The sequence below is a fragment of the Hypanus sabinus genome, chromosome 8 (assembly GCF_030144855.1).
Source record: "Hypanus sabinus isolate sHypSab1 chromosome 8, sHypSab1.hap1, whole genome shotgun sequence".
NCBI classification, from domain to species: Eukaryota; Metazoa; Chordata; class Chondrichthyes; order Myliobatiformes; family Dasyatidae; genus Hypanus; species Hypanus sabinus.
This window is the reverse complement of record NC_082713.1, coordinates 90,993,644-91,013,503: the sequence shown is the minus strand read 5'-3', so window position 1 is coordinate 91,013,503 and position 19,860 is coordinate 90,993,644. Positions and strand designations below refer to the sequence as shown.

Here is a 19,860-nt window from a genome sequence, read left to right as displayed (position 1 = left end):
CCATCCGGTCCTTTTTACCCTTGCAATTTCTTAGCTCTGTCCACAATGATTCAACACTTTCCAATATCACCTCTTTCTAATGATTTGATTTTAAATTTTACCAACACAGCAACACCGCCCCCTCTGTCTTCCTGCCCATTCTTTTGATACAGTGTGTATCCTTGGACATTAAGCTCCCAGCTATAATCTTTGAGTCATGATTCAGTGATACCATACCTGCCATACCTGCCAATCTACAACTGTGCTACAAGTTCATCTACTTTATTCTGTATACCGTGCGCATTCAGATATAACACCTTCAATCCTGTATTCACCATTTTCAGTTTTGTCACACCATGCTCAACCTTTTGATTCCTAATTTGTCTGAGGTCTTGCCAACATCTGCCTACACAACCATTCCACTAATTTTTCCAGCACTCTTGTTCCCACCCCAACTCCACTGTGCAGCATTTACAAACCTTCCCTCTAGGATATTAGCCCCTTCCAGTTCAGGTGCAATCTGTCCCTTCTGTACAAGTCTCACCTTTTCTGGAAGAGTGGCCAATGATCCAAAAATCTTATGGTCTCCCTCCTACAGCAACTCTTTAGATACGTATTAAAGTGTATAATCATCCTAGTTCAGGCCTCATTAGCATGTGGCCTGGGTAGCAATCCTGAGATCACAACCCTGGAGGTCCTACCCTTTAACTTAGCACCTAGTTCCCTACACTCCCTTTGCAGAAGTTGTCAGTCATCCTACTCATGTACATGGACCAGGACTTCTGGCTGTTCACCCTCCCACTTAAGAATGCTGAGGACTTGATCCAAGATATCCTGTCCGGACCCTGGCACACCGGAGGCAACATACCATCTGGGAATCTCTTTCCCACCACAGAACCTCCTGTCCATTCCCCTAACTAACCACTCCCCTATAACCACAGCATGCCTCTTCTCTCCCCCGCCACCCCTTCTCACCTGAGTCACAGAGGCTGACTCAGTGCCAGAGATCCACCCACTGTGACTTTCCACTGATAGGTCATTCCAACCCACACCCCAACAATATCCAAAGTGAAATGCCTTTCATTGAGGGGGTACTCCGCACTGGCTCCTAAGCCCTTTCCCCGTCCTGACTGTCAGTTGGTTTCCTGTGTCCTGCATCTTGGGTGTAACTACCACTCTATATGTCCTATCTATCACACCTTTAGCATCTTGAATGATCTGGAGTTCATCTAGTTCCAGCTCCAGCTCCTTAATGTGGATTGTTAGAAGCTGCAGCTGGATGCACTTTGTGTAGTTGTCGTCATCAGGGACACTGGAGGTCTCTACGCCTTCTCACATCCCGCAAGAGAAGCACTGCACTGTTCTGCTGTCCTCTCCACCTAGCTGAGCAGATGTAAAGAAGAGGAGGAAAAGAAAAAAATGCTGAGATTTGCTTTCACTGATTGAAGAGCTAAAGCCTTAAGATCACCTCTCTGTCTCTGTCCACTCAGCCAATGGCCGCTGCGCTTGCCCCACCTTCCTTTAATTTGCTCTTACTAATTAATCTCAAATGCCAAATGGCTGCTGGTCAAAGCTGTACTGTGCTGCCACAAACCACTCATGCCTTTTATCCTCAGGTGGTGGACCTCACTGAAGTCCCCTCCTCTCCAAACTTCCAAATTTTCTCAGTAACCCTTTCTGCTACTTCAATTAAAAACACTATCATATTTGCTTGAAACAATTTGGCAAACAAGGGTTGCCTATACAGCACAAACCTGCTGGTGTGTTATTGTTCCAGAGATACAGTGTAAAACAAAGTTTTTTGTTAATTGGCTAGAATCAAACCAGACAACACTGGCTAAGTTACTTAGCTGAAGGAAGCTTGCAGACAAGATTGATCCTTTCACTTGGTACATCAAACAGCTGATCTGTTAATAGCTGGAAGGTTTATGTACTCAAGGGAGTGAGTTTCACAGTAATAATTGTAGGCATCTGGGATCTCTGTCTCCAGAAGCTTTTAGACCACTTTTGTTAACAGGCATCAGAAAAATCTCACATGTGTATGAAGTCACCCAAGAGGCAAAGAAAAGTTTTAAATGAAGAGAACTGTCCAGGGTTATTTGAAATGGTAATAAACATCAAGCAGAATGACAGAAGAATGGAAATCCATTCCAGTATCTTCAACTTCTGTGCAGGATTATTCGTTCATCTGTGGCTTGTGGATATGTGGGGAAAGGCAAGTCTGGATTGGGTATTGTGTAATGAACCAGATTTCATTAGGGAGTTTAAGGTAAAGGACCAACACACACAAGACGCTGGAGGAACTCAGCAGGTCAGACAGCATTTATGGAAATGAATATGGAAAGTCAATATTTTTATGTAAAAACACAAAATGCTGGCAGAACTCAGCAGGCCAGACAGCATTTTGTGTTTTTATTTATTTCCAGCATCTGCAGATTCACTCGTGCAACATTTTTATGTACCAGTATTAGAGTAAACAAAATTACAGGCATGATAGCTAGCCAAAGTTAATTGGAAGGGGACACTAGCAGAGATAGTGACAGAACAGCAATGGCTGGAGCAATTTGGAAGGAATTTGGAAGGTACATCCCAAAGTTGAACAAGTATTTTAAAGGGAGGATGAAGCAACCGTGGCTGACAATTTAAGTCAAAGACAGCATAAAAACAAATGAGAGGGGATAAAATATAGCAAAAATTAGTTGCGTTTTTTTGTCAATCTTCACTAGCAGTATGCCAGATATTTGAGTGCCGTGGGCAGAAGAGATGTAGTTGCTATTACTGAGGAAAAGCTGCTTGGGAAGCTGAAAGGTAGGGAGGCAGATAAGTCAACTGGACCAAATGGACAACATCCTTCAAGCCATGCTGCCCGGCAACCCCCAACAAACCCAATGAACCTTAACCTAATCCCGGAACTATTTACATAGACAATTAACCTACGACAGTCTTTGGACTCTAGGAGGAAATTGGATCACCCAGGGAAACCCATGCATTCCACGGAGTTGATGGAAGGCTTCTTACAGCACCAGAATTGACCTCAGAACTCTAGAACGCACTGAGCTGCTGACCACTAACCTACCCTGGAATTCTGGAACTGCTCTGGAGGACTGGAAATTGCTCATGTTGGTCTGCTCTAAGAAAGGAGGGAGGAGGAAGAAAGGAAGTTACAGGTCAGTTATGCTGACTGCAATGGTTGGGGTGATGTTGGAATCCATTACACAAGATAACAAAGATATTGCTTCCTGAATACCTTTGGGTGTATCTTATGGATCGTGTTGATCGTGAAAATCACCAAGAAATTTCCAGATCATTTACCAATTTTTTGAAACCACCTGTATGTGTTATTTCAATTCATAATTGAAGTCTTTTGAAATGCTGCCCACAATGTACATAAGCTGAAGTTTTCTATCTTGTCCAGGTATGCCGAGGCAGAGTGGATGCTGCATGGCAGGACAGATTCTAGAAAGGCTATGAATTTCCATGAAAGATTTCTATATTTGAGACAGATCTTTACTGATGGCAAGATTAAGGAAGGTAGTTTTGTTGATCCACAGATCAACAGGTCATCAATGACTGGCATTTCAAAGAACTTCTAGTGGGACTAGAGAAAAATCACATGGGAGGACGTGTTTTGAGAGTTAGGGAGCAAAAGTTTATGGGTAACACGAGGGGAAATTTCTTTACTCGGAGAGTGATAGCTGTGTGGAATGAGCTTCCAGTAGAAGTGGTGGAGGCAAGTTCGGTATTGCCATTTAAAGTAAAATTGGATAGGTATATGGACAGGAAAGGAATGGAGGGTTATGGGCTGAGTGCGGGCCAGTGGGACTAGATGAGTGTGAGCATCGGCACGGACTAGAACGGCCAAGATGGCCTGTTTCTGTGCTGTAATTGTTATATCGTTATATGGAGGCATTCAAGGATGTTGTTGAAAATTTTCTTGGCAACTACAGAGCACCAAACTACAGGCAACTGGTTGAAAGCATGCTTCAAGCAAAACCATGAAGTGCAACATGCCACTGAAGATTAATTTTCTGCATCCATTTAAATCTCTTCCCTGCCAAATCTTGGTGCTGTCAGTGATGAGCATGGTGAAAGGTTTCACCAGGACATTGCGGTCACGGAGAAACGGTATCAGAGCAACTGGAATCCATCAATGCTGGCCGATTAATGTTGGACACTGAAGCAAGAAGATTTAGACACACAAAACAAATAAAAATCATCAAAACATTTTTAGCTAAGTTAACTATTGTAAAGCATCTGCACCATTATGCAATTAAATGCATTATATTCAATAAATATTAATTTCTTGTTTCTCCAAATTCCTACATGATATAAGTAGAACAAAATTATATTTCTGTTCAGCTTCAAGCAGTCTATCGTAAGCAAAGCAAAAAAATTCTGAGTAAGAAATTATTCTGAAAAAAATGATATAGAGTTAGACAGAAGTTTCAGTCAAACATAAAAGTAGTGCATTTCCAGTAGGCAGAGGAGAGTTGGTCTGATGAGCACCTGAGAGGATTGGAAGGCAAACTGTATCTATGCTAATACTAAGAGCCTCATAAGTAAGGCAGATGAACTCACAGCAAGATTGGTGCTGCAACACCACTCAACCAGCTGATCTATCTCACTCCTGTATGCCTTCTCATTACCATTTGAAAATCTGCCAACAATAGTTGTGTTCTTAGCAAATTTATAGATGGCATTTGAGCTGTGCAGACTGAAGAACTTATAGTGAGAGTAGAACAGTGGGCTAAGCATACATCCTTGAAGTGCTGCAATGTTGATTATCACTGAGGTGGAGATGTTATTTCCAATCCACAAAAACTATGGTGTACTGGTGAGGAAGTCATACATCCAGTTGTAGAGAGAGGTTTTTTAGAGGCCTAGGTTTTGGAGCCTTTAGATCAGAAATGTAGGAATTATCGTGTTAAACAGTGAGGTGCAGTCAATAAACAACAGCCTGACACAAGGGTAGGTATTGTTCAGGTGATCCAAGCCATGTGAAGAGCACATACACTGTCAATCTTTTATGGCAATAGAGTTGCTATGAGTTCTAGTCCTCTCAAAGCACTTCATCCTACTTGAAAACCCTACTCTTCTTGGGCACTGGTATGAAAATTGCCCTTTTGAAGCAGTTGGGTACTTTGAGTAATAAGAGACTGAAATGTCTTTGAACTTTCTCACAGATTTTCAGAGCCCTACTAGGTACCTTGTTGGGGGTCTGTTGCCTTGTAAGGGTTCATCCTCTTTAAAGCCAGTCTAACATCAGTCTCTAAGACCAAAATCACAGGGTCACTGGGTGCTACAGGGATCTTCAAATGTAGTTTTATTCTCCCTTTCAAAGTGGGAATAAAAGGGATTGAGCTCATCCGGAAGGGAATGGCTCTTCACATGGACTTGGATCACCTGGACAATACAAGAACCTGCGTCAGGATGCTATTGTTGATTATAGCTCAGCATTTAACATGATCATTCCTACAGTCCTTATTGATAAACTACTGAACCTGGACCTCTGTACCTCCCTCTGCAATTGGATCCTTGACTTTGTAACCAGAAGACCACAGTCTGTGCGGACAGGTGATAATACCTCCCCCTTGCTGACAATCAACTCTGGTGCACCTCAAGGGTATGTACTTAGCCCACTGCTCTACTCTCTCTATACCCATGACTATGTGGCTAAGCATAGCTCAAAAGGCAGCTATAAATTTGCTGGCGATACAAGCATTGTTGGCAGATTCTCAGATTGTGATGACAGGGTATACAGGAGCAAGATATATCAATCAGCTGGTTGAGTAGTATCACAGCAACAACCTTTCACTCAACATCAGTAAGACCAAAGGTCTGATACTGGTTTCAGAAAGAGTAGGATGAAGGAACACAAACTAATCCTCATCGAGAGATCAGAAGTGGACAGAATGAGCGATTTCAAGTTCCCGGGTGTCAAGATCTCTGAGGATCTAACCTGGTCCCAACACATCGATGCAGGTGTAAAGAAGGCAAAACAGTGGCTGTAGTCACCCAAGAGACTCAAAAACATCTACAGATGTACTATGAAAAACATTCTGACTTGCTGCATCAATGTCAGGAATGGGGTTGGGGAAATCTGCTGCACAGGATCAAAAGAAGTTACAGAAAGTTGTAAAATTAGTCAGCTCCATCTTGGGTACTAGTCTCCGTAGTATTCAGGGCATCTCCAGGGAGTGGTGCCTCAGAAAGGCAGCGTCCATTATTAAGGACCTCCATCACCCAGGGCATGCCCTCTTCTCATTGTTAATGTCTGGAAGGGGATACAGAAGCCTAAAGGCACATACTCAGTGATTCAGGAACAGCTTCTTCCCCTCTGCCATTCGATTCCTAAATGGACATTGAACCCCTGAACACAAACTCATTTTAATTATTTCGTTTTTGCACTGTTTTTAATTTAACTATTTAATATATATATATACTTACTGTAATTGACTCACTTTTTCTACATTTATCATATATTGCATTGTACTGCTGCCACTAAGTTAACAAATTTCACAACATAGGCCAGTGATAGTAAATCTGATTCTGATTCTGAAGAGAAGGTAATCATCAGAGGTGCAGAATTGGGCCATTCTGCCCATTGAGTCTTTTCCATCATCTGATCATGGCTGATCCCAGATTCCACTCAACTTCATACACCTACTTTCTTGCCATATCCTTTGCTGCCCTGACCAGTCAGCAAACGATCAACATCTGCCTTAAATATAAACTTGGACTAGGCCTCCACCTCAGTCTGTGTCAGAGCTTTCCACAGATTCACTGTTCTCGGGCTAAAAAAATTCCTCCTTACCTCTGTTCTAAAAGATCACCCCTCAATTTTGAGGCTGTGCCCACTGGTTCTAGATACCCCCACTCTAGCAAATATCCTCTCCACATCCACCATATCTAGTCCTTTCAACATTCAGTATGTTTCAATGAGATCCCCCTGCATTCTCCTGAATTCCAAAGCTACCAAGCGTTCCACATATGTTAACCTCTTCATTCTCGGAATCATCTTCGTAAACTTCCTCTGGACTCTCTCCAATAACAACATATAAGAGACCCAAAACTGTTGACAGTACTCCAAGTGTGGCCTGACATGTGTGTCTTATGATGTAGGATGTCATGACCTGCAAACCCTGCCAGCGTTGATGTGCATCCAATTCCACCTCTAATCTCAATTGGAATTGCTCCTTTGTATTTGAGATAGCCCTCCATAATTCGTACCTGCCATTCTTGTATAATCCTGGATCACCAGAGTTGAATGCTACCGATCTAACCCTCAGCAGACTATGGATCTCCTAATTCAGGCATAACTAAGCCATTTGGCCCATCAAGTCTGTTGGATCATGGCTGATCCAATTTTCCTCTCACCCCCAATCTCTTGCCTTCTCTCCATATCCCTTCACTCTCTGACCAATAAGCCCCTGCCCTAATTATAAATGAAGATTTGGCCTCCACAGCTGCCTATGGCAAGGAATTCCACAGATCCACCACTCTCTGGATGAAGAAATTCCTCCTCGTCTCCATTTTAAAAGGACACCCTTCTATTCTGAGGTTGTGTCCTCTGGACATTCCCACCATAGGAAACATCCTCTCCACATCTACTCTATCGAGGCCCTTCACCACTCAATAGGTTCCAATGAGGTCGCCCCTCATTCCTCTGAATTCTAGTGAATACAGGCCTGGAGCCAGCAAATGCTCTTCATATGACAAGCCATTCAATCCTGGAATCATTTTTGTGAATCTCATTTGAACCCTTTCCAATTTCAATACATCCTTCTTAAGATAAGGGATCCAAAATTGCTCACAATACTCTAAGTGAGGCCTCATCAGTGCCTTATAAAGTCTCAACATTACATCCTTGCTTTTACATTCTAGTCCTCTCGAAATGAATGCTAATATTACATTTGCCTTCCTCACCACAGACTCAACCTGCAAATTAACCTTCAGGGTGTTCTGCACAAGGACTCCCAAATCCCTTTGAACCTCAGATTTTTGTATTTTCTCTCAATTTAGAAAATAGTCAACCCTTTAATTTCGTCTACCAAAGTGCATGAACATACACATCCCAGCTCTGTATTCCATCAGCCATTTTTTTCAGTTCTCCTATGTACAGTATGTTCTCGCAGGCACACAGTTTCATAGATTTTAATGAACAGAGATAACTGTGGCTCTTTCATTCAGACTCAGAATGAATCCTCAAATACTGCCCATCCACTGATTCAAAGCAGTGATGTAAGCAGCCCTCTGCTTCCCTCATTCATACCTTCTTCCCTCATTCATACCTTCTTGGTCCTCTCCAGTGGTGCTGTAGTCTTCAGTCTCTGCCTGCACTCAAAGAGTAGAATTACAGGCAGGTGTTCAGACTTTCCAAAGTGTGGGCATGGGATGGCATAGTAAGTATTCTTAACAGTGGTCCAGTATGTGGGCTGCTCTGGTTCCACAAATAATAATTGGTGATAATTATTTAGAGACTTTTTCAAGCTGTCATGATTAAAATCCTCCAAAATGACAGGAAGTCATCAGGATGCACTGGTTCCTACCTGTTGATTATGCTGCTCAGTTCATCTAGAGTCTCTTTGACAGGGGTATGATGCAGGATATACACCATTAACCAACTGATGGCTGAAAACTCTCATGGCAGATAAAATAGACAACACTTAACCTCGAGTGAGCAGAAGTGGCCAGGACAGCCACTTCTCAGTCATAACGCATACTGCAGCTCTTCTGCCTTTGAAAGACTCAGCAGTCCTATCTTGGCAGTGAATCGTGAAGCCAGCGAGTTGTATCACTGAATCTGGAATGGTGGGGGATAGCCAAGTCTCCGAGAAACAATAAACATAACCGTCCCTGATGTTCCTCAGGTAAAACACAACAGTCCCGTATACTCAATGCCTTGACTAATGGAGATGAACATGCCATACACCTTCTTTACCATTCTGTCTGCTTGCAGGGAGCTGCAGATTTGAGCCCTAAAATCAATGCTTTTAAGGGTCCTGCCATTAACTGTAACTTTCCTCTTAAATTTGACCTCCCGAACTGCAACTTCATCTGACATTTCTCTGCCCATATCTGTAATATTCTACATACAATGGGTACTTCATTAAGTACAGGATATTCCTAATAATCTGGAATGCTCTTCTGCACACCGTCGTAATGCGTGATTATTTGAGTTACTGTCACCTTCCTGCCAGTTTGGCAATTCTGGCCATTCTCCTCCGACCTCTCATTAACAAGGCATTTTTGCTCACAGGACTGTCACTCACAGTTTTTAGTTTTTAAATACTATTCTGTGTAAACTATTGTTGTGAGTGAAAATTCCAGTAGAACATTCCTTTTTAATCCCCCCAGATTCCCAGCAATGGCATTGATATTTTTCTCTAAATCCAGAGTGTATCATCTTGCTTTTTCTCTCTCTCTTCTCCAAAGCCAACAGTCACGGAATAATAAAATGAAGTGGCATATAACCTTACCTTACATTTGTCAGTTGCATTAGGGTTTAGCATAAAAAGCTAATGAAAATACAGATCACTTATGCGTAGGTTTGGCAACTTGCTGGTTGTGAAGACAGGGTTCAAGGTTAAGGGCGTGTGGTTGTTGGATTTGGGCAACTTGTTTTTCAGAGGAAATGGTGAAGAAATAATGTCGCGCTTGGCCTCCTCAGCCAAACACCTGAAATAATCCAAGCATCTGTCTTGATGCAACCCTTAAAAAACTAGCAATATAGTTTAGGGTTACGGTTAGCATGGTAGCATTAATGAACCACAGAAAAGTTGCAACTCGGGTCTAGCTAAAGATCAAGATAGTAGCGATGCCACAGATCTGAAAACAAAGCACTGTTACATCACGTTTTAGTTCCTCTCACAGAAATGCTTAATGCTTTTCAATGCATGGGAAAAAAATCATTATCAACAGAAAGTCTCAGTCTTATACACATCTCTGTATCAACTTTTAATCACTTAAACTTGTACTAGCATGAGTATTGTACAGTTACTCTCCTGCTCCTTGGGCTGGTTTAATCTCATGGAAAAAAATCAAACAACCCTGCAGAACAATGCCTGCTAGGATCCTATTTATCCTAACTACTTGAATTAAAAGAGATTATGATCTACTTCAGGAATCATTTACGATTTAGGCATTCTGTGTCATGTTTAGCATACATCAAGCATGTTCTTCAACTTCTAAGGCCTATCAGGCCACAACCAAAAACTACTGTAGACAAAAGGGTATGCTGGAAGTGGCCAGCTGACGGGTCTGCTTCTGTGCTGTTCAACTATAGTTTTACAACTAAAACTTGTGTTTTACTTACTACTTAATATTATTTTCTAGTAATAGCACAAACTAAATTACCTCCTTCTGACCTGTATGATAGCTCTCACTATTGTTGAAAATAACTGCTATGCAAGGATGTTTTTACACCATTTCATAAGGAATCATGTAATTCAAATAAAGGTGCAAATTACTTGTAACTAAGATAATTGAGTTGATTTTGAAGAGTTGAGGAAGAGGATGTCTGAGGGCAGGGTGATACAGTGATCTAGATGGCTCAGGTTTCTGCATCTGTATTTTCTTGGGTACAGTTACCATAAGAAGCAGGTAATTGGGGCTGGCCCATAGGTTTACAGTTTCAATTCATTCGCTATCATTGACAGACAATGGAAGAGAGAACAGGAGATCCAATGAGCTACTAAGAGTTGTTGAAGTGTTATCAGTATTTATTGAGCAAGGTACAAACAAAAAACTTCAAAAACCTCAGCTCTAAAATGATCAGTATAAATCTATTCTTGCCTTTATTTTAAATCTGTGGCTGACAGAAGTAGAAAAACTGCATTATTTATCACATTGATTTGATAGAATGAAAGCTTTGATAGAAGTGCTTCATTTACTGACAATTATTCTAAAAAGTTCAAAGTAAATTTATTATCAAATTACATATACATTTATGAAAATGAATCCTGAGATCCATTATCTTGCGGGCATACTCAAAGAAATTCATAGAACCACAACAGAATCAATGAAGGACCGCACCAACTTGGGCATTCAACCAGTGAGCAAAAGACAGCAGAAATGTGCCAGCACTTAAATTAAAAAAAAATAAATAAATTTCAATGATGGGGCAAGTGAAGTTGAATGAAGCTTTTATCCCCTTTGGTTTAAGAGCCTGCTGGCTGAGGGTTAATCACTGTCTCTGAACCTGCAGGTTTGCGTCCTGAAGCTGCTGTACCTTTTTCCTGATGGCAGCAGCAAGAAGAGAGCACGTTGTGTGGGCTGGGGGTCCCTGATGATGGATGCTGCATTCCTGCACAGTACCCCAGGTAGATGTGCTCAGTGGTGGGGAGGGCTTTACCTGTGATGGACTGGGCTGTGTCCACTACTTTTGTAGGATTTTCTGTTCAACAGCAATGGTGTTTCCATACCAAACAGTCCATCAATAAGCTCTCCATTACATAACTATAGAAGTTCCTCAAAGTTTCAGACATCATACTGAATCTTTGCAAACTCCTAAGAAAGTCAAAATGCTCTTGTGCTTTCTTCGTAATTGTACTTATATGCTGGGTCCAGGAATGATAACCCTATGGAATTTAACATGGCTGACCCTCTCCACCTCTGAACCTCCGATGAGGACTGGCTCGTGGACCTCTGGTTTCCTTCTCCTGAAGTCAATAATCAGCTCCTTAGTCTTGCTGACATTGAGTACGAGGTTGCTGATATAGAACTACTCAACTAAATTTTCAAACTCCGTCCTAATGCTGATTCATCACCACCTTTGATTCAGACAATGACAGAGGTGTCATCAGCAAACTTGGAGCTGTGCTTAGCCGCATATTTGTCAAATGTCCCCTGCAAGAACTCACACACAATGTGGGATAGCATTTCTGTGGATGCTGGATGAGGAGCACAACACTGTGAGAACTGATGGAATAATTACTGAGGATATTTTACAAATGCACAGAACAGAGGAATGTGTTATTGAGATACCAAGATCAATAGACTGCTCTGTTCCTGATTTATTTATTTCTAAGCTTCATTTTCAATAATCACCAAGTAGATGCAGGAAACGGTACACTGAAAATCTGGAGTAGGTCAACATAAAGAAGAGGAAGTTGTGGAAGTCTTGTAATACATAAAGGTGAATAAATCCCCAGGTCCAAATATTCATGTTAAGCCTAGATGTGAATGCAAGAGGCATGATTAGTCCGTGGGTGATACAAGAATTTGGGGTGTTATGGATAGCTGCCCAAGGCTACAGTAGGGTATTGATCACATGCAAAGTCAGACAGAGCACTGGCAGATGGAACTTAATCCTAACGAGCACAAGATAATGAATTCTGGGAAATTGGGCTAAATGTACAAATAAAACTGCCTTCAGTCATTTGCTGTCTGTAAGTACTGCTTTGCAAATGTTTCCCATACTAAATTCCAATCAAGTGCTGTGTATGCTGGAGTTCTTGACCAGCCATTGATTCAGCCGTTCACTTCTTTAGAATATAGGGTGTGTAGAAGGCAAAGGTAATGGCAGGAAATGAATGATAAGGTCATAACATATACTTCTGAAGCCTTCCAGGGTAAATAAGGCTTTTAACCATGGTTCCTATATGTGTCCTGACTGATGTGATCATTTAATTCAACTTAGAAACTGAATATAGTTATCAAGCTTACAAAAATAATGGCCCAGAAACCGCCCCTTGCTTCATTAATCCTGTAATTCAGACGTTATGAAGAAAACTTTACTTTCCAACTCCCACCCTTCTTCGGCCTCCATTCCATCCAATTATCTCCCATCACTGTGAAATGGCAAAAAAAAGAGGAAAATCCAGGAGTAACAGAGAAGATAAAAACTCCAGTAAATCCTTTTTAGGAAAGCTAAAGACCATTCAAATGTTACCTTTTGTTCTGTGTAATGCGAACTGTGTTCCTTAAATAATGAGAACAGATGCCAATGAAATATATGAAAAATCTACATGAAACTCAAAGAGAAATCAAGTAGATGAGTACTCCTCTAAGATACTGAGGGGAAGTGCAGCAAGTCATACAGCATCAGAACTGAAGAAATTCAGGACCAGATGTAGGCAGAGTATCCATTAGTAAGGAGAAGATGCTAAGGAAGAGGAAAGAGCTGAAAATGGATAAATCAGCTGGGCCAAATAGACTACAGACCAGAGTTAGTGTCATAGAAAAGTACAACAAACAGGCCCTTCAGCCCATTTGGCCCATGCTGAACCATTTAAAGTGCCTAGTCCTACCATCCATACTTCTCTTAAACGCTGAAATCAACCTTACATGCGCCACATGTGCTGGCAGCTCATTCCACATTCTCACCACTCTCTGATTAAAGTTTCCTCTTAAACTTTTACCCTTAATCCATGACCTCCAGTTGTAGTCCCCCCCCGCCTCAGTGGAAAAAGCCTGCATTTACCCTTCGGGTATACCCCTCATAATTTAGTACTTGTAAATTTTCTCTGTATTCTTTCAACCTTATTTACATCTTTCATGTAGGTAGGTGACCAAAACTGCCCACAATACTCCCAATTAAGCCTCAGCAAAGTCTTAACAACTTCAACATAACATCCCATCTCCTGTACACAGTACTGTGATTTACAAAAGCCAATGTGCCTAAAGCTTTCTTTATGAACCTATCAACCTGTGACACCACTTTCAAAGAATTATGGACCTGTATTCTCAGATCCCTTTGTTCTGAAAGAAGCAGCTGAAGAGACTGCGGAGATATTAGTATGATAATTCAAAAATCACTCGAATCAGGGATCGACCCAGAGCATTGGGAAATTGTAAATATCACACCCTATTTTAAGAAGGAAGGAAGGCAAAGGATAGGGAGGTTTGCCTGACAGTGATTGGTGAGATTTCCGTGTATATTGTTGATGGTAAATTTCAGAGTACTTGGAAGCACATGATAAAACAGGACGAAGGCAGCATTGTTTCACTTAGGGGGCATCTTACCTGACAAATGTGTTTGGATACTTTGAGGAATTAATGAACAGTTAAAAGGAGAGCTTGTGGAAATTATTTACATAGATTTTCAATAGACCGTTACAGGATGCCACACACAAGACTGCTAAACAAGAGGAAAGCCTCAGGTAGCAGCATGGATAGAAGACTACTGGATGGTAGATGTCAGAGTGGGTATAAATAGGTTACTGTTCCCTCTAAGCGATGCATGTGTGCAGCCACACAGTAACTGAAATGCTCCTGTGGACATAGCCTTTGTTGCTGCAAGCTGGAATTTTCTTTTATAAAACATGCTGTACAGCTTTCAGGCCATGTAACAATTTTCTGCTTAGAGAAATGGCTGCTCCACCCATCTGTAAAAAAAACTTGGAGGGAACACTGAAAGGGTCTTTTACAAGATGTCTGTTGGTGACTAATAAAAAGTTCCTTAAGGACCACAACATTTTCCTTTCAAAATTAATAATCTGGAAAAAGTAATTGATAGCATTCCAGTCAAGTTTACAAATGATCAAATGATAGGAGGGGTGACAAGTAGTGTAGCAGAGACAAGAAGTCTGCAGAAGGAATTGCACAGGTTGGGAGAGTGAGCGAAGAAGTGCAAAATGTGCAGGGAATTGTGGGTCATTCATTTTGGCAGGGAGAACAAAGGTGCAGACTATTTTCTAAATAGCATTCAGAAAATTGAATGTGAAAAGGTATTTGGGAATTCTAATTCAGGATTCCCTCAAGGTTAACTCAGTGCCAAAAAAGGCAAATGTAATGCTAGCAATCACTTTGAGAGGATTAGAATATAAAAGCAGGGATGTACTCTTGAGGATTTTTAAGGTGGTGATCAGAACACATTTGGAATATTGTGAGCAATTTTTGTCTAATGAAGAATGCCCTGGAGAGAGCAGGTTCATAAGAACGATCTCAGCAATGAGATACTTGATATATGAGAAATGATTGATGGCTCTGGGTCTGTATTTGATGAAGCTCAGAAGGATGGGGTGGGGGTGGTTCTCAGTGAAAGATATTCTGAAAGGGGAATTCCTTTAGCCAGAGATTGGTAAACTGAAATTCATTCTGGGTTGTACTCCACCATAGAGTTCAACCCCATGAGGGGCATAATTTAAAATTGACTGGAGAAAAACATGGGTGGGGGGGGGGGGGAAATACCAGAGGCAAGATTTTTTTAACAACACAAAGAGTAATTGAGGGCATGGAATGCCCAGCCAGTGGTGGTGGCTAGAGGCAGATACATTGGGGCATTTAACCTCTTAAATAGGCACATGGATAATAGAAAAATGGAAGGATATGCAGGAAGGAAGGGTTAGATTGATATTAGAATGTTTAAAAAGTCAAGGTTGAACGACCTATACTGTATTGTAGTGGTCTATATTCCATGTTCTAGAGTGAGTGCAGTGGTGACCAAATGATTCTTGATTGAAGAAGAGGCTAAGGGATATAGAGAGAAGGCCCACAGAAGGGCAGTATAAAAATAAAGTTGAAAATGAAATAACAGCCATGATTCAATTGACTTTATGGCCTTATTCTGCTCTGATATCTTACGCTCGAAATTCAGATATACCCATTAATAAGAGATGAAACTATACACCTCAATCATCCCAGTAAATTTGCAAAAATAAAAAGACTACAATTTAAAAAAACAAATTCTGGAGCTTAGATATGTCTGGAAATAAGGATCAGAGTATTCATTATTACAATCTCTAGAAATTTTTCTTGTTTTATTGCTTGAAAACAATGAATCACAGTGGATTTAGTTTGGCTTTTTTGACACAATCAACAGAAAAGGCCTCTTTCATGTCAAAATGAAAGCAGATCTCTACAAAGTGATTTTTAATTAATTACAATTATAAAACACAAAAATATTGATTCACCCCCTTCAAGTCAGTATTTAGTAGATGCATCTTTGGCAGCAGTTACAGCCTTGGGTTTGTGTGGATAGGTCTCTATCAGCTTTGCACATCTGAACACTACAATTTTTCTCCATTCTTCTTTACAAAACTGCTCACAGTCTGTCAGATTGCATGGGGATTGTGAGGGAACAACCGTTTTCAAGTCCAACCATAAATTCTCAATTTGATTGAGGTTTGGACTCTGACTTGGCCACTCCAGCACATTAACTTTGCTTGTTTTAAGCCATTCCTGTGTAGCTTTGGCTTTGTGCTTCGGGTCATTGTCTTGCTAGAAAATAAATCTCTCAAGTCACAGTTCTCTTGCAGACTGCATCAGGTTTTCCTCCAGGATTTCCCTGTACTTTGCTGCATTTTACCCTCTACCTTCACAAGGTTTACTGCAGTGAAACATCCCACAGCACGATACAGCCACTACAGGTAGGGATGGTGTGCTTTTTATGATGTGTGTTTTTGCTTACACAAAATATATTGTTTAGGCTGATGGCCAAAAAACTCAATTTTGCTTTCATCAAACTATAGAACCATCTTCCAGCTAATTTCAGAATCTCCCACATTCCTCTTGACAACTCTAGCTGAGATTTCATATGTTTTTTTTCAACAGTGGCTTTTACTTTGCCACTCTCCCACTAAGCCGTGATTGGTGAAGCACCTGGGCAACAGTTGTATGTGTATTCTCTCCCATCTCAGCAACTGAAGTGTGTAACTCCTTCACAGTTATTATAGATCTCTTGCCAGCCTCCCTCACTAGTCCCCTACTTACACGGTCACTCAGTTTTTTTGAAGATGGCCTACTCTAGGCAGATTTACAGCTGTGCATTTTTCTTTCCATTTCTTGATGACTTAACTGCACTCCAAGAGATATTCAGTGGTTTGGAAATGTTCTTGTATCCATCTCCTGACTTGTGTTTTTTAATAACTTTTTTGCAGAGTTACTTGGAGTGTTCTTTTGTCTTCATGTTGTAGTTTTTGCCAGGATACTGACTCACCAGCAGTTGGGCCTTCCAGATACAGGACTATTTTTATTACAATCAATTGACACACCTCAATTGCACACAGGTCTCCAAAACATATCTCCATTTAACTAATGATGTGACTTCTAAAGCCAATTGGCTGCAACCGTGATGATTTGCTGTGTCATATTAAGGGGGGGGGGGGGGGTGAATGCTATGCAATCTATTATTTTGCGTTTTATATCTGTAATTAATTTACATCAATTTATAGAGATATGTTTTCACTTTGACATAAAAGAGACTTTTTCTGTTAATCAGTGTCAAAAAAGCCAAATTAATTAATGTTAAAAACAATAAAACATGGAATCTTCCAAAGGGAGTGAATACTTTTGTTTTACAGTCACTGTAACTGGAATGTATAAACAATCCTCGCTAGTGGTACCATGAACATTGAGACCATGATCCTGAAAACCCAGCTTCAATGGACAGGACATGTCATACACAGGTAGGACTTCAGGATCCCCAACAGCTACTGAATGGCATGTATGCTGTGCAATCTCTGGGCAAGAGGAACGAAGGTGGGCTTGACAAGAGATTCAAAGATTATGTGAAAAGTAACATTGCATTGGCTGGACTTAGTCCAAAGCAGCTGGAAGAGTGTGCACAAGATCGAACTAGATGGCGTGCCTTGGAAAGACTCACCCATGACAAATCTGAGGAGAGGTGTCATGCAGATTTGTTGCTGCCCAGGAGCAATGGAAACCTGCAGCAGTAACTATTCCAGCTGACTCAGGACAGTTTGCCTACCCTCACTGTGAGTGAGTTTGCCACTCAATACTTGGATTCCACAGCCACCATAACAAATGAACCGCACAAGAATTATAATCATCATCGCACATGATAAGCCGGCCATCACATAACCAATACTTGGATTCTACTTCTTGGATAACATCAAGTTAAACAAATTATGACAAACTTGGGTTGCTTTCTCTGGGGTGGGAGAGGCTGAGGGGAGACCTGATAAAATTATGAAAGGCATAAACAGAGTAGACAGTCAGTATCATGTTTCCAGAATCAATACGTCCGGTACTAGTGGACATGCATTTAATGTGGAAGGGCAAAAGTTCAAAGAAATGTGAGGCAAGTTTTTTTTTAAAAAACAGAGAGTGGTAGTTCGCTGGAATGCACTGACATTGACAGAGATAGATATCATCAAACCATTTAAAAACTCTGGAGCCAGCAGCAGAAGGAATATAGATTTGACACAAGGGATTAATTTAATCAGACATTATTAGCTAAATGGACCATGGTGGTCCATTGGGTGTGCTCTGGTTCCCTATTTTCTATTCATCTAAGTAATGATGTTTAATACAAACTGGGCATACATCTCAAATGGCTGATGCTGGCAAATAATGGGCTGACTTTCTACACAAACAGTTACCCCCAACTATTTGGTGAAGCTGTGCAGAATAGACAATTGAGTGAGATATGGGCGTAGAGACAAACCCTTCATAGCTCTGTGAATTTCCCGTTTCTTCCCTCCTTGCTAAGTATAACCATGCCGATAAAAATAACACATTGAAATCAAGAACTGAAAACAGTAAATGATTGAAATATGCCATAAATCATCTGGGCAGTGACAATAATTTCAGCTCTTAAATTAAAGAATTACCTGGACTTTTTGACACAGAAACAGTATATTTCGAGTCTGTTTCAGAAGATATCAAAGGTTTTGCTGCAGATTTACAATCTTTTGTTGATTAGAAGTGGGACAAGCTGCTCATGATGTGAGACCCTTCTGTGAGGATTGCATTGCTCACATTTACCAGGAAAAATGAACAGAGCAGAAGCGGTGGAGAGTCAGCCAAGGCGATGAAACTGAATCAGAAAGAAAACAGGAAACAGCGAATAAATGTACAAGTTGCGGGAGTATATTTTAATGTTTCATCAGGTTTTCAAAGCTATCTTATATGTTCTCGTTAAATAGACTCAGTGAGTTTCTAACCGCTTTCACCGGGGGATTAGAATACAATTTTGGAACATATACAATCTTTCATTTTTTTCAGATTTTTTTATGAACCTGTTTATGCATTTGCGAAATGGAGCGTAGTTTCGCCGGGGCTACCTCCTCAGTCCACACTCCTCAGCTCCAGTTAACATTTCGCCATGCACAAACGTGCACTTCATGCTATTCCGAGTCCTGTACTTCGAGCGCGTATTTTAAAGCAAGATGAGTTTTCCGTTTAAAACGAAATCTCTAACACTCCAACATAACATTTTTTGTCCAAAGCACTTTGAGTCATCATTGCCGCTGTTATTTGGACTCACTTTCTGACTTACACACATATACATCTTACAATTTAATGTAAACAGCAGAGTACTCACGGCTGAAAGTGTGGCATGTCAAAACTGATCGGTGTTTACACTTCCTTCCGCAGTTCTTCCGAGCACTGACGTTTGCAGATAGCAGGTAAATGCGTCAGACAACTAAGACATAGAAATGCACGAAGGCAGCGGGGCAGTACTTTCCTTGCAGTTGTTAGGGCGTCTAGACCTTGCAGTGATCACTGTCACTTGCCGTAGTCATTGAACAGGGGAAGCTGTGTGATCAATTCTGAATCCACAGAGCAAATGGGCCACAAATTCAAACTAACTTTTCATGGGGAGCACTTTGTTTTAATTACTTGGTGTCTTGTACCACCCACCGGAAGGTGGTCCCGAGTTCGGATTCAGCAGATCAATGATTTCAAGTCGGCAATCTGCGGAGGGGTGTGTATCTCACGACTTCGTTAACTGACAGATTAACGTCTGCTCAAAAATGAAGCAGCTAAAGCGGGTTTAAAAATAGATTTATAGTGAAAACTACCCGACTTCGTACCGGTTTCGTGCGTCCGAAGTATAAGGACTTATGTTTCATGCAAACTATTATAATATTAGGGTAGTAAAGACAGCTTTTGGTACATTGGCCTTTACAAATCAAAGTTTTGAGTATAAATTGGAATGTTATTGTGAGGTTGTATAAGTCATTGGTGAGGCCG

At 40.9% G+C, this 19,860-nt stretch overlaps 2 protein-coding genes across 4 annotated transcripts in view; both read right to left on the bottom strand.

The window, feature by feature from the left end:
• The window catches only part of LOC132398286 (probable G-protein coupled receptor 174), a 169,309-nt gene extending 150,702 nt beyond the window's left edge, over positions 1–18,607 (bottom strand). For both annotated transcript variants that reach the window (XM_059977478.1, XM_059977479.1), the window contains exon 1: positions 18,495–18,607. The gene's annotated coding sequence lies outside the window, so the exon portion shown is untranslated. The remainder of the gene's footprint in view (positions 1–18,494) is intronic.
• Positions 1–18,633, bottom strand: part of LOC132398287 (probable G-protein coupled receptor 174) — a 45,375-nt gene extending 26,742 nt beyond the window's left edge. Inside the window, exon 1 of one of the 2 annotated variants that reach the window (XM_059977484.1) lies at positions 18,495–18,633. The gene's annotated coding sequence lies outside the window, so the exon portion shown is untranslated. The remainder of the gene's footprint in view (positions 1–18,494) is intronic. The other variant, XM_059977485.1, reaches the window with a different exon arrangement.
• Between the last annotated feature and the right edge of the window lie 1,227 nt (positions 18,634–19,860).